Here is a 21,279-nt window from a genome sequence, read left to right as displayed (position 1 = left end):
TTATTACTGTCAGTTCTTGAAGAGTTTTTACCTCTTTGTTTGATCATTTGCTTCTTTGGCTCTTTTCCAATCTCTTCTGTTGTATGGAGTTAGGCATCTTCCAGCTCAGTGATTCTGTCCTCATCTGCTGTTACTCCTTAGGAGAGGCTTTTCATTGACGATTTTATTTTATCTACTGAGACATGCCCTGTATTTTTTTAAACTTTTCAGAAAAATATCTTTTTAATTTACATACTTAGCTTCCTGTATATCTCTACAAGATTTTTGTTAGTGTGCTCCTTATAATTAAGATTTGTATAAAAATCACATCATTTTATATTTTCATAATATTACTCATTTAACATTTCAAATACTACACATTTTCATTTATTGTTTACATAGTGGGTGTAAGAGTAGTTTTCTAACTCTGGATAGTTTGCAAAGGAGAGAAGAAAAAGATTATTACCCAGTTTTTTATTAAAGAAAATTTTAACTGGACCATTAAGGAAATTATATTCTTTTTTGTTTGTTTTGGGGCCATACCCACTAACACTCAGAAATTACTCCTGGATTAGAAAAAGTAGGATCCTGGGAGACTGAGTTGCTCAGTCTGTCTGTCCTCAGCCAGCCACAGGCAAGGCAAACACCCTTCTGCTGTGCCACAGCTTTGGCCCTAGAAATTACATGCTTTCTATAAATTTTATTTATTCATTGTTCAACAATAATTTCTTTATTTGAGCACTATGGTTACAATTATATATAAGTTATCTATATTTAAGTATCATAATTACAAACATGTTTGTAGTAGGGTTTCAGAGATTAAAAAACCATTCCCCCCACCAGTGCAATATTCCCACCACCAATGTCCTTTATCTCCCTCCTACCCCACCACCTCTTGACTTTGAGACTGGCATTCTACTTCTCGCACTCATTATATGAAAAATATTTATCATTTGTCTAAGGTGCCAGAATTGTAAAATAGTGGGTAGGTGCTGTTCTTGGATGCTGCTAACCTGGCTTCAAATCTCAGTTCTTCATATGGATTTCTGAACAGAAGTGATTCTTCACCACTGAACCAGGACTAAGTTCTGAACATCACCAGGTATGGCCCCAAACAAAAATAAAATTGGTGTGTAGATGACATTTTTGTATTTATTTTACTTATCTCTATTAGTTTTGGCAGATCATATTTCTCTACGTTATGCCATGCCATGGCAAGTCATGATCATCAGGTGTGGGAGTCCAATTTGCAGCGGTTCCATTGTTAGCAGCTCATGGGTTCTCACTGCTGCTCACTGTCTCAAAAACACGTAAGATTTTGTCTTAAACTCTTCTGCTATGCTATACTTCTGTGTCTAATATGTATCTTATCTTAAATATTCTTTACATCAATTTCCTTCTAAGCTTGCAAGAACAAACTGGCAAATTTATTGTACAGCTACTGAGAAACAAGCATTAAGGTTAATGACTTACTTACTGGGCTAGTAAGCTATTTATTTCTCATAGCATTGTTAGTGAACATATTTTAAGTTTTAATAATTACCAACTTTAATAAGTAATTCTAATTTAATGCAATTACACTAGGTTCAAATTCAATCATTCTAAATTTTAATTTTATAATTTAGGAATTCTGAAGACATGGCTGTAGTATTGGGTTTGAGACACCCTGGATCACCTCTACAAATTATTAAAGTATCATCCATTCTACTGCATGAGAGAGTCCGACTGGTCAGTGGAGCAGCAAGAAATGACCTCACATTATTACTGTTACAAGAGAGTCAGTCTCCTGTTCAGCGCCTACCACCTTTCGGTAATTTGAACAACTTGAATAATTTGCAATGCTTGCTTTCTGGACCTCGGATACTTAGATCAGGTCAGGAACCAATTGTCGAGGGGCCTACTCAAAAAGACCAGTTAGAAGGTCATGCATTTGATGATATAAATCAAAGTAGATTCTATTTTAATTGTAAACGTTAATATGTAAACCCTTGTTGATGTCAGGAATACTCTTAACTTGAAATTATTGTTTTCGTTATTTTTATGTTTTTGGATTTGTTTCTATAAAATGATCAACTTTATGACTAAGTAATATAAAATATGAAAAAAATAGCAAAAGAATATTTTGGATAATAATTTACATTTGTCATTTTCTTCATTACATTATTGTAGATCCCATGATTTACAGCACGAAAAGTACATGTAGGCTTTTATGAATAAAATATTTCACCACCATAGCCTTCACCATTGTCCTCTTCCTCCAATATTGTCTCATTATGTGCCTCAATTTATCCATACCATTCCTTTTGGTATGATAAGCTTCCCACTAAATGTAGTTCCACTGAATTAAATTTCTATTGTATCTGAGAATTTTCCTTTTGCTTACTATGTATTTTTTCTATCTCTCATTTTTAGATCTGATAGTTAATTTTTAAAATATGTACATATATACATATATATTTCAGCTTCCTCTAAAAATTGAACCAGTTTACTTCCAAACAATTGCATGTGACCTTATTGTTTTTTCATATAGTAAGCACTCGGGAGCTTAGTTTTCTTTCATATTTTAATTTTTATATAAACAAGTGTAATTTACAAATGCATTTATTAGTTCGATTTTAGACATACAATGTTTCATGACAAATCCCACTACTGTTGTCAGTCTTGATCAATAATGCTCTCAGAGTGCTTCTATATACCAACCCCTGACCCAGCTGGTAGTATAACAGGACTGTTTAACATTTTAAAGTGTGATCAGTTCGGCAGCACATATACTAAAATTGAAATGATACAGAGAAGATTAGCATGGCCCCTGCGCAAGGATGCCATGCAAATGCGTGAAGAGTTCCATAAAATTTTAGTTAAAGTTTGGGTCTCAATTTTTTATTTGGTTAACTTTGTCTTAGATATTTTTTCTCTCCTTAGCACCCCCAATACACTTAAAAAACTTTGACCACTGCCTGATCCTTTCATAATGTCTTTCTCCTCCTCCACTACATTTATTTCTTCTCCACCATATACTCTAAGGCCAAGAGAGTTCAGGCCAACACACATTTGTACTATGACATTCCTTAGTGCAGTGATTCCAAATACCAACAATAAGTGATTTTATCCTATATTTATCCTCTTTGTATTTAATTATATCATTATTGTAATAATGATAAAATATATAGCTATATAACTATTATATATAAATAATCATTTACCATTAATATTATATATTATTATTTATAGCTCTGTACATATAGCTATAATGTATAAATTAGCATTTATTAATATAATTATATATAATCATTATTTGATTCTTATGTGTTATATAATTGTTATATTCTGTTATTTAATATATCTTCCAGTTACAACAATTTTGTAGAAAATTGCATGACTGCTTCATTTCTTACCACTGTGTAGTGTTTCATTGTGTATATGTATCATATCTTCACGATCACTCATCTGTTGAACATTTAGTTTGAATCCAATTCTTAGCTATTGTACTGCATGCTGTGATAAATAGCAGCATGCATACATACTTTAGAAGGAGTGTTTTCCTGTCCTGGAATCTCACCTATATCACTTCAAAGTGTGATATTTGAGTCATTTAGTTGGTCGATTTATAATTTATTGAGAACTCTCTTTACTATTTTACGTAGGGGATGGATCAGGCAGTATTCCCATCGGCAGTAAAAGAGTTCCTTTTTTACCACGTCCCTGCCAAAAATTGTTCCCAATATATTTATAATAATTCCTTTGTTTAAACACCATAAATACTAACATAATTGTAGTTGGATTTCAGTTGTAGCAAGAACACCACCCTTTACCGTGCAACATTCCCATCACTAATGCTCTATCTCTCCCTCCCACACCCCGACTGTACTCGAGACAGATTTTCTTTATCCCTCACTCACTGACATTGTTATGACAGTTCTCAGCATAGTTACTTCTCTAACTGCAATCACCACTCTTTGTGGTGAGCTTCATATTTTGAGCTGGTACTTCTGGCCTTCATCTCTGGAAATTATTTCAGTGTCTTTAATTTTTCTTAAGACACATAAAAATGTGTCTCTCTGACTCATTTCACTCAGCATAATGTATTCCATGTGCATCCATGTATAGGAAAATTTCATGACTTCATCTCTTCTGATGGCTGCATAATATCCCATTGTGTATATGTACCACAGTTTCTTTAGCTATTTATCAGTTGAAGGGCATCTTGGTAGTTTCCAGAGTCTGGCTATTGTAAATAGTGCTGTGATGAGTATATGTGCGAGAAAGGGACTTGTATTGGATTTTTGTTTTCCTAGTGTATATCGCTAGGAGTGGTATAACTGGGTCAAATGAAAGCTTAATTTCCAGTTTTTTGAGGATTCTCCATATTGTTTTCCATAAGGACTGGCCTACATGGCTTTCCCACCAGCAATGAATGTGAGTTCCCTTCTCCACATATCTCTGCCAGCACTGATTGTTCTTGTTCTTTGTGATGTGTGCCAGTCTCTGTGGTGTGAGATGGTACCTCATTGTTTTGTTCTACATCTCCCTGATGATTAGTGATGTGGAACTTTTTTTCATGTACCTTTTGGACATTTGTATTTCTTCTTTGAGAAAGTCTCTGTTCATTTGTTCCCCCATATTTGATGGGTTATATGTATTTTCTTAAGTTCTATCAGTACCTTGTATATCTTAGATGTTAGTTCTTATCTGATAGTATTGAGTGAATAGCTTCTTCCATTCTTTGGGTGACTTTTGTATCTTAGGCATTATTTCTTTAGAGGTGTAGATGCTTCTCAGCTTAATTTAATCCCATTGGCTATATATGCTCCTACTTGTTTGGAGAGTGCTTTTTCTTCCTTGATGATGCCTTTAGTTTCAATGTCCTAAAGTGTTTTACCTACATATTGTTCTTTATACCTTATGGTTTCAGGTCTGATATCAAGATCTTTAATCCATTTGAATATGACCTTTATGCACATGACCTCTTCATGCATATGCATATGAATATGACCACTTTTAACCCCCAGGCTGCTAGTATAGATAGTCCTCTCTGTGTCTAGTATGTTGGGAATTGGGCACTTATTCTGTTGTTATTGACTTTGGATTTGGTGCTTAAGTTTGAACCATTTTTATTCTACTTAATGTTCGTATGACTGTTTGGTCTTGGTACCCTCCATAATTTCCCCCTCCACTTGTGAGATGGGGCAAGATGGCTCAAGCTGTGTGGTTCTGTTTGAAAAGAGGAAAATAGTGAAATAATACTACTAATAATAAAATACATGGTGAAAATTGAAAAAGAGAAATGAGAGGAGTCCTTTAAGAGGCCATATTCATCAGTTTAAGAGCAGAGAAGAAAAATAAAGAAAAACATAACAACAGTACAAAAATTAAAAATAGAATAAAATAGAAGATAAAGAAAATCAAACAACAAACTCAAAAGCACCAGAGCAATAAAGGCAGCCACCATACAATAACCATGGTCCTGAAATAGAAAGCAAAACAAAGCCCAAAAGAAAGAAAGAAAAAGCAATAGACAACAACAATAACAAAATATAAAAAGGAAAAATTGGATTTATGTATCTCTTTTTCTCTTGCATATGTACAGTAAATATTGAGGAGGTTAGAAAGAGAATTCCCTTGGCCTATACAGAGTTTCTCTGCCCTTGAAGTATACTGTCATGAGAATAACTACAGGCTCTTTATATGTTCTTTAACTCTCCAAGAGGAATTTCTGTTGTGTCTCAAATCTTTTCATTCTTTCGTGGGTGATAAAATTGTGCCTCTGTAGCTAGAGATGTTGATATTTGTATAAGATATACCAGGGACTGACAGAACTTAACAAGAAAAATATAATCTCATAAAAAATGAAGATAGAAATAAAAAGACACTTGCTCAACGAAGAAATACCAATGACCAAAGGCACATGAAAAAATACTCCATATCATCAGTGAGATGCAAATCAAAACAACTCAGAGGTTCCTTCTCAAGTCACAGAATTACTGTACACTGCTATGCTAAAAACCTAGATGTAATTACAGATTTCTGGACACATAAACATTCCAAATCTGAATGAGTAGGAAGTAGATAATTTAAAGCAAGATAAATGAGACTAAATAACAATCTACTCAAAATTAATACTCTAGGACAATATGGGATTATGGGTGATTTGTTATGAAACATTCAGCAAAAAATAACTACCATAAATCCTTAAACTCTTCCAAAATATAGGAAACAGGAACTTCCTCTAACACCTTCAATGAAACTAACATTATCTTTATTCCCAATAATGTAATATCAATCATAAAGAGAAAAAATTGGCAAGATCCAACAGCTATATATGATATAAACTCTCAGCAAAATAGGTATTAAAGGGACATTCCTTAAATAAAAAGAAGATAGGCTCATCAACAAATAGTATTTGGACAATTGAAAAATCCCATACAAGGTATTAAAAATTAATGCATATCTCATACCTTAAACAAGAGCCAAATAAAAAGTGGTCTAGTACCTTGAATAAGATCTGAACCATAAAATTCATTGGGGAAAAATAAGTAGAACATCCAATACTTAGATAGTAAAGGAATCTTCACTTATAGAATAGCAAGTAATATAGAATCAAATTTGAATAAAGGGACTATATCAAACTAAACTTTTCTCTATAACTAAAAGAAATGAGTCAAAACTAAAAGACAGTAATTGAGTGGAACAAAAATATTTTCATTCAACACAACAGATAAAGTACTTGGATATACCAAATGCTCACATAGGTTAAGTCTACAAAAAATATAAACCATGTGGTGAAGCAGTGGTGCAAGTGGTAAGGTGTCTCCATTGCCTGCACTAGCCTAGGTCCACAGTTTGATCCTCTGGCGTCCCATATGTCCCCCAAACCAGGAGCGATTTCTGAATATATAGCCAGAAGTGGCCTATGGACATCACTGGGTGTGGCACAAAAACCTAAAATATAAAATAAAATATAAATTCATAACTGAACAGATCCCTTTCTGAATAAAACCAATAAACAGACAACAGGTTCCTAAAAATGCTGATCATCTCACAAATCTAAGAATCATAAAGAAAGACTACATCCTAGCCTCCTATTCCTTCATACTTGAAATATTTATGTTTCCAGAAATCTGTACACTACTTCTACGTTCTTTAGCTTAACAGTGTGCAGTAATTCTGTGGCTTGAGATGGTATATCAGAGTTATTTTGATTTGATCTCACTGATGATTAGTGATGTGTAGTATTTTTTCATGTGCCTTTGGTCATTGCTATTTCTTCTTTGAGAAAGTGTCTTCTCATTTCTATCTTTACTTTTTATGAAATTATATTTTTCTTCTTAAATTCTGTCAGTACCTATATATCTTAGATATTAACCACTGATAGATGAGTATTGGGTGAACAGTTTCTCTGATTTTGCTGGTGGTTTCAAAAAATAAAAGAGGACACATGACAATGAAGACACATACCCAGCTCGTGGATATGGAGGATTAACATCATTAAAATGTCAATATTCCCCAAAGCATTGTACATATTTAAAGCAATCCCTCTAAGAATACCCATAACATTCTTTAAGACTGTGGCCCAAACAACCCTGCAATTCATCTGGAACAATAAACAATATCTATAGCATCCCTTGGGGCAAGGAATATAGGAGGTATCACTTTCCCCAACTTTAAACTGTATTACATAGCTGTAGTAATTAAAACAGTATGGTATTGGATTAAAAACAGAACCTCAGATTAGTAGAATAGACAAAAGAATTTGGAGTATGTTCCCCAGACATACAATCTACTAATCTTTGATAAAAAAAAGGGCAGTGAATGCAAATGGAGCAAAGATAGCCTCTTCAACAAGTGGTGTGGGAACAACTGGTCAGCCACTTTCAAAAAATGAACCCAGATCTCCATGCACAAAGGTCAAATGCAAATGTATTAAAGATCTTGATTCCAGACCTGATACCATAACGTATATAGAACAACACATCGGTAAAAGAGAAAATCCATGACATTTAGACTAAAGGCATCTTCAAGGAGGAAACTTCACTTTCCAAACAAGTGAAAACAGAGATCAACAGATGGGAATACATTAAGCTGAGAATCTTCTGCACCTCAAAAGAAATAGTGTCCAGGATATAAGAGCCAATCACCATGTGGGAGAACCTATTCATCCAATATCCATAAGACAAATGGCTAATATCCAAAATATACAGGGCATTGACAGAACTTTACAAGATAAAAAATATCTAATCCCATCAAAAAATGGGAAGAAGAAATGAACAGACGCTGTGATAAAAATGAAATACAAATGGCCAAAAGGCACATGAAAAATGTTCCTCACTGATCATCAGAGAAATGCAAATCAAAACAACAATGAGATAACATCTCACACCACAGAGATTGGCACACATTACAAAGAATGAGAACAATCAGTGCTGGCGGGGATATGGAGAGCAAGGAACTCTTATCCACTGCTGGTGGGAATGCCATCTAGTCCAACCTCTATGGAAAGCGATATGGAGATTCCTCCAAAATCTGGAAATTGAGCTCCCATTCGATCCAGCTATTCCACACCTAGGGATATAACCTAGGAACACAAGAATACAATACAAAAACCCTTTCCTCACACCTATATTTATTGCAGCACTATTCACAATAACCAGGCTCTGGAAACAATCAAGATGCCCTTCAACAGAAAGATGGCTAAGAAAATTGTGGTACATATACACAATGTAATATTATGCAGCTGTCAGGAGAAATGAAGTCAAGAAATTTGTCTATGCATGGATGTACATGGAGTCTACCATGCTGAGTAAAGTAAGTCAGAGGGAGAGCAAAAGAAGCAGAATAGTCTCTCTCACCTATGGGTTATCAAAAATAAGTCATTTTTGCAACAATCCTCAGAAATCACAAAGAGTGGTGAGTGCAGTTATAGAAATAACTACACTGATAACTACCAGAATCATGTGTATATAATCTCTGTGTAGATCATAGATTTGGTTTGATTAGTGCAAATAATGCAAGTTTTTTGTCTAAGAATGTTTTTAGTCCTTTCTTCCATATGAATGAAATATTTTTCCAGTTAGTGGACTCTAGATTGCAAGTTTCTTTTATTCAGTAGTTAAAATATGCCATTCCACTGTCTTCTTGCTTGAATTTTTTTCAAAGGGAAGATGTGGTTTGAATGTTATATGCCTTTCTTTGTACTTTAGGGTTTTTCCTTTCTTATTGTTTTAAGGAATTATTCTTTCTCTCTTTTTGGCTATTTGGATTAGTATATGCCTTGCTGTTAATTTATTAGTTTATTTTATTAGGGACTCTGCTCAGCTCTGGATTTGTACCAGTGCCTCTTTCCAGAGGGTGGGAAAATATTCTGCTTTATTTCTCTCACTACATGTTCTCCCTTTCCAAACTTTCTCCCCTTCTGGTATTCCAATAATTAGTCAATTAATTATTTTGTCTTTTTTCCTTAAATACCTTACATATTCTTCCAATGTTTTGCCTCTTATTTCTTTATTGGCTTCTTTGTCATTTTTGATTTGTAGTTTTTCTTTAAGTTCTATTTTATTCTCCAACTGTTTTAATTGTTAATATGGTTTGCTAAGGCATTTATTTCCCTTAGTTATATTTTTTTCTCTGTGGTATATCCTCAAACACAAACAATGGCATATTTGCTGTGTTCCTTTATTCTGCCCTCAAGTCTTTTTTCTCCCATTACCTGTGAGAAAGTGTAGGTTCCCTTTTTGTGCTGCTTTCCCCAAGTGCATCAATGGTGGTGAGATCACTGGTCTGAGCCTGTCCTCAAGTCTTCCCTTCAATTTTCGAAGAAGAACAAGATGATTCAAGTTCTGTCATTCTGTTGGGAAAAACAGCTGAGCAGAGGTCATTTAAAACTATAAATATAGATTGACAAGAGGAGAACAAAAACAAAAAGATAACCTAACGAAAGCAAGCCACATAAGAATAACTATAAAGAAAAAAAAGAATATAAAACAAGAAGGCTGGTGTTGCCAAGTTTTTTATTATTTGCTGAGGCACAGAAAATATTGGATATAACTAGATTGTAGTAAAATGAGTGATCTTGGTTTTTGAGCAGATTCTAGGATGAAACCTAGAATAGAGATTTTTTTGTTATGGTTCCAGAAGTTCTGTTTCATCACCATTGTTGAAGCCAGACCTCTGGGATTAAAGATCTTGTTTTTTTTTTTTTGCACACATGCCAGACCAAATAACCAAGGCCAAAATCTAGGTTAGGGTCTTCCTATTAATTTTCAGAAAAGTTCTGGTTAGTTGCAGTTGTCAAAGTAAGTCTTCTATAGTCAATAATTTTAGTTTTGCACAGATCCATGGATGGTGTTTTATTGTTTTTACCTCACTATTAGGTTATGAGGTGGGCAATTTGCTCTTAGATCTAATTGATTCTATTTCCTCATTGTCATGTTGTTATATCAACTTCATACAAGGCAGTATTGGGCATTCCCTAAAGGTTACTCGATTCCTGGTGCTGTGGTGCTCACTCTATAGTTGGGTTCTGTGTTGGCATGACAGAGTGACATACCAGGCCAGTCTTTTTATAACTTTTGAATACAGGCTACTTAATCAGTTGACCAAAATCCTCCTTCACCCCTCTGCCCTATCAGGGTCAGGTTGGTTTAATAATGAATTATCAGCTGAGCAATCTGTTGTCCTTTACACATTTAAAAAAAATTAAAAGTGGATTGGGCAATTATTTTTATTTTTTCTTAGAAATCTGACTATTTTACTCCCTGTTCTTATTACTAAAATTCCTCCTTTCTGAGCAGTTCCTACTAAAGTGTCTTTCCTGATCACAATGGTGACAAACACGTTTTCCCCTCCCCATCTGCTATGTTGTAAGATCTGTCCTTTTAAATCAGCAGCAAAAGCCATACCTTAAATAACTTTTGAAGTCACAACAGAACAAGTTTTTACATTTTCTAGTCATGGTCTGATAAGATTTTGGAAGTAGTAGTTAGCATTTTCAAAGATCAGCTATTTAGTTAACAAGTCTGCACCCCCGAATAATTGCATCCTATGTCCTATGGTTTCTTCTAACATGGCTATAAGCATTTCATAGGGCTTCCCAGCTTTTTGCCTAATGTCAGACAATAACATGTTTTTTTTCCTCAGGCGAGGGAATATTTTCCCATTAATAAATAGATGACTAAATTATATACAGAGGATGAGATTAGCTAATCTTACTTTTTTATTTTTAGGGCCACACTGGTGATACTCAAGGGTTACTCCTGGTTATGAGCTCAGAAATCACTCTTGGCTTGGGAGACCATATGAGACACTGGGATATCAGACAGCAGGCTGTCCTAGGCTACTGTGGGCAAGGCAGATGCATTACCAATTATGCCATTGTTCCATCCCCGAGGTTTAGCTATTCTTAACTCTTTCTAGAGTGTTGATCAATTACCTTGGCCCAGAAGGGCAAAAAATGTTATGCTTCTAGGCTTATTGCTGGATGACATTAAAGTTCTCTTTCTCATAATTTGTTAAACATAAAATATACTGCTCTGGAAATTAGACTGACTTAGATATTTGTTGTCAATAATAAAAGTTATTTATCTTGCTTCCATAGTTTCAAATAATTAAATATTAAATGGATAGGATGGGTCACAGTCATTAAATGCCTGCCTAAAATCTTTTAGTAATTTAAATAACAATGGTTTTCAGACCTGCTCATATCATTTCCTGTATAGGATGGAGAGGGCAAACTACTAACTTGAAGTGTAAAACGACTCCCTAGCACCTCCCAGAAAGGTGGTGCAAGTCTTGGAGCCCCTGCAGTAGTCACTTACACCTAGGGACAGTGGTAATGGAAGCTACTGGGAAAAGACTACTGTTATTATAATTGAAAGCCTCGTCTAATTTCCACTTTCTCCTATTCAATTTTCCATCAGAAAGAGTTTTCCTTTCTTGAGGAACAACAGAAACATTCACTCCTCTTCTAATAAATCTTCAAATATAGTTTCCTGCTGTAGACATTCGAATTCATGGACTATCATCCATGAGATATCTGTTCTCTGCCCAAATGGCAATGGCATTGGCAGGGATTTTCTTTGGGCCATTCTTCTTGTAGAATCTGTAAATATTTTTTCACATATTCTTCCAATCCTGTAAAAAGAAAAGGGTGTTTTCCTTGGGAAAGCAAGAGCTTAACTTCTACACTAACTGGAGAAAATCTATAAACTATTGTTGGGTGAACTTAGACCCATGGGCACACAGAGCAAGCACAAAATAACTGAAAAAAAATTGATCTTTGGAATTTACCTTGGCTTCTTTTTCTTACCAAAAATTTCTCCCTGTTTTAACCTGATGTGTTTCTTTATCAGTATGTCATAGGCAGAATGGCATGGTCCTATTAATGAAACTACAAGTAAAAATAGATAAGAGAAGAAAGAAAGATATAAATTACCGCCTATATTTCCCACACCTTGAGATTTAAATGTTCCTTCATTGTCAGATAATATCACAAACTTAGGTTCCATATGCCATGCATGTTGAGCAACAGATGTCACAATAGTGGATGCCAGATATTACAGGCCACTCAGTCCTGAGGAAGAACAGCTGAACCATCTGTAATAGCAGTGAGGTCCTCTAGGATAAAGGCAATGGAGTTGGTAAATTGTTTCTAGACAACACACCAAGAGAGAAATTTGTATGTAGCCCTTTCCTCATTCATAGAGCAGTGTCTTTATAAACTTATTTTAGCAGTCATCCTAAGTTAGCAAGAAAGGGGGTGATCAATAGTTTACATAGCAGGAAAATATATGGGCACAAATATTCTTTTTTATTTAAACACCTTGATTACATACATGATTGGGTTTGGGTTTCAGTCATGTAAAGAACACCCCCATCACCAGTGCAACATTCCCATCACCAATGTTCCAAGTCTCCCTCCTCCCTACGCGACCCCTGCCTGTACTCTAAACAGGCTCTCCATTTCCCTCGTACATTCTCATTATTAGGACAGTTCAAAATGTAGTTATTTCTCTAACTAACCTTTGTGGTGAGCTTCCTGAAGTGAGCTGGAACTTTCAGCTCTTTTCTCTTTTGTGTCTGAAAATTATCAAGAATGTCTTTCATTTTTCTTAAAACCCATAGATGAGTGAGACCATTCTGCGTTTTTCTCTCTCTCTCTGACTTATTTCAATCAGCATAATAGATTTCGTGTACATCCATGTATAGGAAAATTTCATCACTTCATCTCTCCTGACAGCTGCATAATATTCCATTGTGTATATGTACCACAGTTTCTTTAGCCATTTGTCTGTTGAAGGGCATCTTGATTGTTTCCAGAGCCTTGCTATGGTAAATAGTGCTGCAATGAATATAGGTGTAAGGAAGAGGTTTTGTATTGTATTTTTCTGTTCCTAGGGTATATTCCTAGGAGTGGTATAGCTGGATCGTATGAGAGCTTGATTTCCAGTTTTTGGAGGAATCTCCATATTGCTTTCCATAAAGGTTGAACTAGACGGCATTCCCATCAGCAGTGGGAACACTGTTTATTCTCATTCTTTCTGATGTGTGCCATTCTCTGTGGTGTGAGGTGGTATCTCATCGTTGTTTTGATTTGCATCTCCCTGATGATTAGTGATGTGGAGCACTTTTTTATGTGTCTTTTGGCCATCTGTATTACTTCTTTGTCAAAGTGTCTGTTCATTTCTTCTCCCCATTTTTTGATGGGATTAGATGTTTTTTTCTTGTAAAGTTCTGTCAGTGCCTAGTATATTTTGGAGATTAGCCCCTTATCTGATGGGTATTGGGTGAATAGTTTCTCCCACTCAGTGGGTGGCTCTTGTATCCTGGGCACTATTTCCTTTGAGGTGCAGAAGCTTCTCAGCTTAATATATTCCCATCTGTTAATCTCTGCTTTCACTTGCTTGGAGAGTGCAGTTTCCTCCTTGAAGATGCCTGTAGTCTCAATGTCCTGGAGTGTTTTACCTACGTGTTGTTCTATATATCTTATGGTTTTTGGTCTCATATCGAGGTCTTTAATCCATTTGGATTTTACCTTCGTACATGATGTTAGCTGGGAGTCTAAGTTAAATTTTTTGCAAGTGGCTACCCAGTTGTGCCAACTCCGCTTGTTGAAGAGGCTTTCTTTGTTCCATTTAGGATTTTTTGCTCCTTTATCAAAAATTAGGTGATTTTATGTCTGGGGAACATTCTCTGAGTATTCAAGCTTATTGCACTGATCTGAGGGCCTGCCCCTATTCCAATACCACGCTGTTTTGATAACTACTGATTTGTAGTAAAGTTTAAAGTTGGGAAAAGTAATTCTTCCCATATTCTTTATCCCAATTATTGCTTTAACTATTCAAGGGTGTTTACTTTTCCAAATAAATTTCAAAAGTGCCTGATCCACTTCTTTGAAGAATGTCATGGTATCTGTAGGGGGATTGCATTAAATCTACAGTGCTTTGGGGAGTATTGCCATTTTAATGATGTTAATCCTGCCAGTCCATGAGCACGGTATGTGCTTCCATTTCTGCGTGTCCTCTCTTATTTCTTGGAGCAGAGTTTTAAAGTTTTCTTTGTATAGGTCCTTCACATTTTTAGTCAAGTTGATTCCAAGATATTTGAGTTTGTGTGGCACTATAGAGAATGGGGTTGTTTTCTTTTTTTTTTTTTTTTGGTTTTTGGGCCACACCCATTTGACGCTCAGGGGTTACTCCTGGCTATGAGCTCAGAAATCGCCCCTGGCTTGGGGAGACCATCTGGACGCTGGGGGATCGAACCGCAGTCCTTCCTACGCTAGCGCTTGTAAGGCAGACACGTTACCTCTAGTGCCACCTTCCCGGCCCCGGTTGTTTTCCTAATGTCCATTTCTTCCTTATTTGTATTTGTGTATAGAAAGACCATTAATTTTTGTGTGTTAATTTTGTAGCCTGCCACCTTGCTATATGAGTCTATTTTTTCTAGAATCTTTTTGGTAAAGTCTTTGGGGTTTTTTAAGTAGAGTATCATGTCATCTGCAAACAGTGAGAGCTTGACTTCTTCCTTTCCTATCTGGATTCCCTTGATATCTTTTTCTTGCCTAATTGCTATAGTGAGTACTTCCAGTGCTATGTTGAATAGGAGTGATGAGAGAGGACAGCCTTGTCTTGTGCCAGAACTTAGAGAAAAGGCTTTCAGTTTTTCTCCATTGAGGACAATATTTGCCACTGGCTTGTGGTAGATGGCCTTAACTATATTGAGAAAGGTTCCTTCTATTCCCATCTTGCTAAGAGTTTTGATCAAGAATGGGTGTTGGAACTTGTCGAAAGCTTTCTCTGCATCGATTGATATGATCATGTGATTTTTATTTTTCTTGCTGTTGATGTTGTGTATTATGATAGATTTACGGATGTTAAACCATCCTTGCATTCCTGGGATGAAACCTACTTGATCGTAGTGGATGATCTTTTTTTTTTTGTTTTGTTTTGTTTTTGTTTTGTTTTTGTTTTTTTCATTTTTTTCTCTTTATTTGAATATCTTGATTACATAAATGATTGTGATAAGGTTTCAGTCATATAAAGATCACCCCTCTTCACCAGTGCAACATTCCCACCACCAAAGTCCCAAATCTCCCTCCATCCCACCCCACCCCCACCTGTACTCCAGACAGGCTTTTCAGTTCCCTCATTCATTCACTTGATTATGGTAGTTCTCAGTGTAGTTACTTTTATAACTGTGCTCACCACTCTTGTGGTGAGCTTCATGGAGTGAGCTGGTGTTCCAGCTCTCCTCTAATTGTCTCTGAGGATTGTTACAAAAATGACTTTTATTTTTCTTAAAACCCATAGATGAGTGAGACTATTCTGCGTCTCTCTCTCTCCCTCTGACTTATTTCACTGAGCATGATAGATTCCATGTACATCCATGTATAGGAAAATTTCATGACTTCATCTCTCCTGACGGCTGCATAATATTCCATTGTGTATATGTACCACAGTTTCTTTAGCCATTCGTCTGTTGAAGGGCATCTTGGTTGTTTCCAGAGCCTGACTATTGTGAATAGTGCTGCAATAAATATAGGTGTGAGGAAGGGGTTTTTGTATTGTATTCTTGTGCTCCTAGGGTATATCCCTAGGAGTGAAATAGCTGGGTCGAATGGGAGCTCAATTTCCAGTTTTTGAAGAAACCTCCATATCGCTTTCCATAGAGGCTGTAATAAATGGCATTCCCACCAGCAGTGGATAAGAGTTCCTTTCTCTCCACATCCCCGCCAGCACTGATTGTTCTCATTCTTTGTGATGTATGCCAATCTCTGTGGTGTGAGGTGGTATCTCATCGTTGTTTTGATTTGCATCTCTCTGATGATTAGTGACGAGGAGCATTTTTTCATGTGTCTTTGGCCATTTGTATTTCTTTTTTATCAAAGTGTCTGGTCATTTCTTCTCCCCATTTTTTGATGGGATTAGATTTTTTTTTGTAAAGTTTTGTCAGTGCCCTGTATATTTTGGATATTAGCCCCTTATCTGAAGGATGTTGGTTGAATAGTTTCTCCCACTCAGTGGGTGACTCTTGTATCCTGGGCACTATTTCTTTTGAGGTGCAGAAGCTTTTCAGTTTAATGTATTCCCATCTGTTAATCTCTGCTTCCACTTGTTTGGAAAGTGCAGTTTCCTCCTTGAAGATACCTTTAGTCTCAATGTCATGGAGTGTTTTACCGACGTGTTGTTCTATATACCTTATGGTATCTGGTCTGATATCAAGGTCTTTAATCCATTTGGATTTTACCTTCGTACATGATGTTAACTGGGGGTCTATGTTCGCTTTTTTGCAAGTCACTAACCAGTTCTGCCAGCACCACTTGTTGAAGAGATTTTCTCTGCTCCACTTAGGATTTCTTGCTCCTTTGTCAAAAATTAGGTAATTGTATGCCTGGGGAATGTTCTCTGAGAACTCAAGCCTATTCCACTGATCTGAGGGTCTGTCTTTATTCCAATACCATGCTGTTTTAATAAATATTGCTTTGTAGTACAGTTTAAAGTTGGGGAAAGTAATGCCTCCCATTTTCCTTTTCCCTAGGAGTGCTTTAGCTATTCAAGGATGTTTATTGTTCCAGATTAACTTCATAAGTGTTTGATCCACTTCTTTGAAGAATGTCATGGGTATTTTTAAGGGGCTCACATTAAATCTGTATAATGCTTTGGGGAGTATTGCCATTTTAATGATGTTAATCCTGCCAAGCCATGAGCAGGGTAAGTGTTTCCATTTCCGTGTGTCCTCTCTTATTTCTTGGAGCAGGGCTTTAGATCTTAATGAGGCATTGAATCCTATTTGCCAGAATTTTGTTGAGGATCTTTGCATCTGCATTCATCAGCGATATTGGTCTGTAGTTTTCTTTTTTCATAGCATCTCTGTCTGGTTTAGGTATCAAGGTGATGTTGGCTTCATAAAAGCTATTTGGAAGTTTTCCTGTTTTTTCAATTTCATAAAAGAGTCTTGCCAGGATTGGTATTAGTTCCTCTTGAAAGTTTTGATAGAATTCATTAGTAAATCCATCTGGGCCTGGGCTTTTGTTTTTGGGCAGACATTAGATTACTGTCTTAATTTCCTCAATAGTAATGGGTGTGTTTAGATATGCTACATCCTCTTCATCCAATTGTGGAAGATTACAAGATTCCAAGAATTTATCCATTTCTTCCAGGTTTTCATTTTTAGTGGCATAGAGTTTCTCAAAGTAGTTTCTGATTACCCTTTGAATCTCTACCATATCAGTAGTGATCTCTCCTTTTTCATTCCTAATACGAGTTATCAAGTTTCTCTCTCTTTCTTTGTTAGTTTTGCCAGTGGTCTATCAATCTTGTTTATTTTTTCAAAGAACTAACTTCTGCTTTTGTTGATCTTTTGGATTGTTTTTCGGGTTTCCACTCCATTAATTTCTGCTTCAGCTATGTTATTTCCTTCTGCCTCCCTATTTTTGGATCCTTTTGTTGAGCACTTTCTAATTTTATGAGCTGTGTCATTAAGCTATTCAGGTATGCCCCTTCTTCTTTCCTGATTTGTGCTTGCAAAGCTATAAATTTTCCTCTCAGTACTGCTTTTGCTGTGTCCCATATGTTCTGATAGTTTGTGTCTTCATTGTCATTTGTTTTCAGGAAGAGTTTTATTTCCTCTTTGATTTCAATTCAGACCCACTAATTATTCAGTATGAGGCTGTTTAACTTCCAGGTGTTAAAGTTTTTCTTCTGTGTCCCTTTGTAGTTCACATATAGTTTCAGGACTTTGTGGTCAGCAAAGGCAGCCTGCAAAATTTCTATCCTCTTGATATTATGGAGGTATGTTTTATGTGCTATCATGTAGTCCATCCTGGAGAATGTCACATGTACATTAGAGAAAAATGTATATCCAGGCTTCTGGGAGTGGAGTGTCCTGTATATATCTACTAGGCCTCTTTCTTCCATTTCTCTCCTCAGGTCTAGTATATTCTTCTTGGGTTTTAGTCTGGTTGACCTGTCCAGTGTTGACAATGCCGTGTTGAGGTCTCCCACAATTATTGTGTTGTTATTGATATTATTTTTCAGATTTGTCAACAGTTGTATTAAATATTTTGCTGGCCCCTCATTCGGTGCATATATGTTTAGGAGGGTGATTTCTTCCTGCTGTACATATCCCTTGATTAATACATAATGTCCATCTTTGTCCCTTACAACTTTCCTAAGTATAAAGTTTGCATCATCTGATATTAGTATGGCCACTCCTGCTTTTCTATGGGTGTTGTTTGCTTGGATGATTTTCCTCCAGCCTTTTATTTTGAGTCTATGTTTGTTCTGACTATTCAGGTGCGTTTCTTGTAGGCAGCAGAAGGTTGGATTGAGTTTTTTGATCAATTCAGCCACTTTGTGTCTCTTAACTGGTGCATTTAGTTCATTGACATTGAGAGAAAGAATTGTCCTGGGAGTTAGTGCCATCTTTATATTAAAGTTTGGTGTGTCTGTTGGTAAGCCTTGTCTTAAAGTATGCCGTTCAGTTTTTCTTTTAAGAATGGTTTTGAGTCTGTGAAGTTTTTGAGCTGTTGTTTGTCTGTGAAACTATGTATTGTTCCTTCAAACCTGAAAGTGAGTTTTGCTGGGTGCAGTATTCTAGGCGAAGCATTTATTTCATTGAGTTTGTCACTATATCCCACCACTGCCTTCTGGCCTTGAGTGTTTCTGGTGACAGGTCTGCAGTAAATCTCAAGGATGTTCCCTTGAATGTAATTTTTCTTTTCGATCTTGCTGCTTTCAGAATTCTGTCTCTATCTATGGGATTCGTCATTGTGACTAGGATGTGTCTTGGGGTGTTTTTTCTGGGGTCTCTTTTAGTTGGCACTCTTCGGGCATGCAAGATTTGATCACATGTATTCATTATCTCTGGTAGTTTCTCTTTAATGATGTTCTTGACTGTTGATTCTTCCTGGAGATTTTCTTCCTGAGTCTCTGGGACTCCAATGATTCTTAAGTTGTTTCTGTTGAGCTTATCATAGACTTCCATTTTCATCTGTTCCCATTCTTTGAGTAATTTTTCCATTGTTTGATCATTTGCTTTGAGGCTTTTTTCCAATTTCTTCTGCTGTATGTAATTGTTATGTATCTCATCTTCCAGTGTAGTGATTCTGTCCTCAGCTGCTGTTAACCTGTGGGAAATCTCAAACATGTTTTTCTTCAATTCATCTACTGAGTTTCTCAGACCTGTTATTTGATCTGAAATTACTGTTTGGAGTTTTCTCATTTCTATCTTCATATTCTCCTGATTCTTTTTAGTTTTCTCTTCTATACTTTGTTTGAGTTCTTTGAACATGTTCCATATTGCAACTCTAAACTCCTTATCTGAGAGACTGACTAGGTGGTTGGTCATGTTCAAGTCATCAGAGTTGCCATCTTCATTCTCTATGTCTGGCACTGGCCCATGTTGTTTCCCCATTGTCACAATAGTAGTGCGTGTTTTTCTACGTGTTGTGATTGTATTCATCGGCTAAATGCTGTGCACCGTCGCGAAGGGGAGCGGAGCAACTGTGCTCCTCTGGCTTCTCCCTTTCTGGGCGTGTCGACTCACCTCCACGGAAAGCTCACAGGAAGGCAGGCTGGCAGATGGGCCGCACCCAGGATGAAATCAGGCCAAAAATGCAGGACAGCAGAGTAGAGAGGCAGAAGTGTGCTGGCATCTGAGATCCAGCGAAGTTCAGTGGCTCCTCCCTTTCTGGGCATGTCGACTCACCTCCACGGAAGGCTCAAGGCAAGGCAGACTCCCTGGAAAGCTCACAGGAAGGCAGGCTGGCTGATGAGCCGCACCAAGGGTGAAATCAGGCCGAAAATGCAGGACAGCAGAGTAGAGAGGCAGAAGGGTGCTGGCATCTGAGATCCAGCAAAGTTCAGTCATATATAGATATTCTTAAAAACTCACATTTTATAACAATCAAATGGTATGTATATCTGGGAAAAACTGAATTATATATATATATATACACCCAGTGATAATCACAAATATATTTAATATAATTGTTTTCAAATCTGAAAGAAGACATTGATAAAAATAATAGTGGGAGACCTCAACACTGCACGTAACCTAGGCTGAAAATAAACAAAAATATATTAGATCTGAAAGAAAAATGAATGATAGTGGACTAGTAGCAATATCTATATGATATTTCATCTCCAGAGAACTGAAAACATTCTTCTCCAATGCACATGGGTCATCCATCCTAAAGGATAGATAACAGGCTGGCCCATAAACATACCTCAATAGAAAAGGGGATGAAAATTTTACAGAACACCTCCTTAGATTACAGCTTACAATGCACTAAAATTAAAAATTATCTACAGAATAAAAGCATTAACATTTGGAAATTAAACAAATCATTACTGATTAACCAGTGGGTCAGAGATGAAATCAAAGAGAAATAAAAATATTCCCAGAAACTAATGCAAAAGAAGACACAAATTATTATAAATTCTGGGATACAGTATAAATGGTACTAAGAGGAAATTTTATAATTTTTAAGGACACATTAGGAAGAATCAGAGGTACATAACTTATTTAATAATATAGCTTATAAAATTAAAAATTTATCAATCAGGTAAACCAACAATAGATAAGCAGAGGGAAAGAATGTATTAGCTAAGAAATAAGTGAAGTGAAAATTTAAAAACATTTGAAAAATCAATGAATGCAAAAGTTAACTTTTTTTTTTTTTTTTTTGTGGTTTTTGGGTCACACCCGGCAGTGCTCAGGGGTTATTCCTGGCTCCAGGCTCAGAAATTGCTCCTGGCAGGCACGGGAGGACCATATATGGGACGCCGGGATTCGAACCGATGACCT

At 36.3% G+C, this 21,279-nt stretch overlaps 1 non-coding gene across 1 annotated transcript; it reads left to right on the top strand.

The window, feature by feature from the left end:
- The first annotated feature begins 2,726 nt into the window (after positions 1 to 2,726).
- Positions 2,727 to 2,833, top strand: LOC126000622 (U6 spliceosomal RNA). The gene has a single exon (XR_007492820.1). It is a non-coding gene; the product is annotated as a U6 spliceosomal RNA (small nuclear RNA).
- Positions 2,834 to 21,279: the final 18,446 nt, after the last annotated feature.

Source organism: Suncus etruscus (genome assembly GCF_024139225.1).
Source record: "Suncus etruscus isolate mSunEtr1 chromosome X unlocalized genomic scaffold, mSunEtr1.pri.cur SUPER_X_unloc_3, whole genome shotgun sequence".
In the NCBI taxonomy this organism is placed as follows: domain Eukaryota; kingdom Metazoa; phylum Chordata; class Mammalia; order Eulipotyphla; family Soricidae; genus Suncus; species Suncus etruscus.
This window is presented reverse-complemented; position numbering and strand designations above follow the sequence as displayed.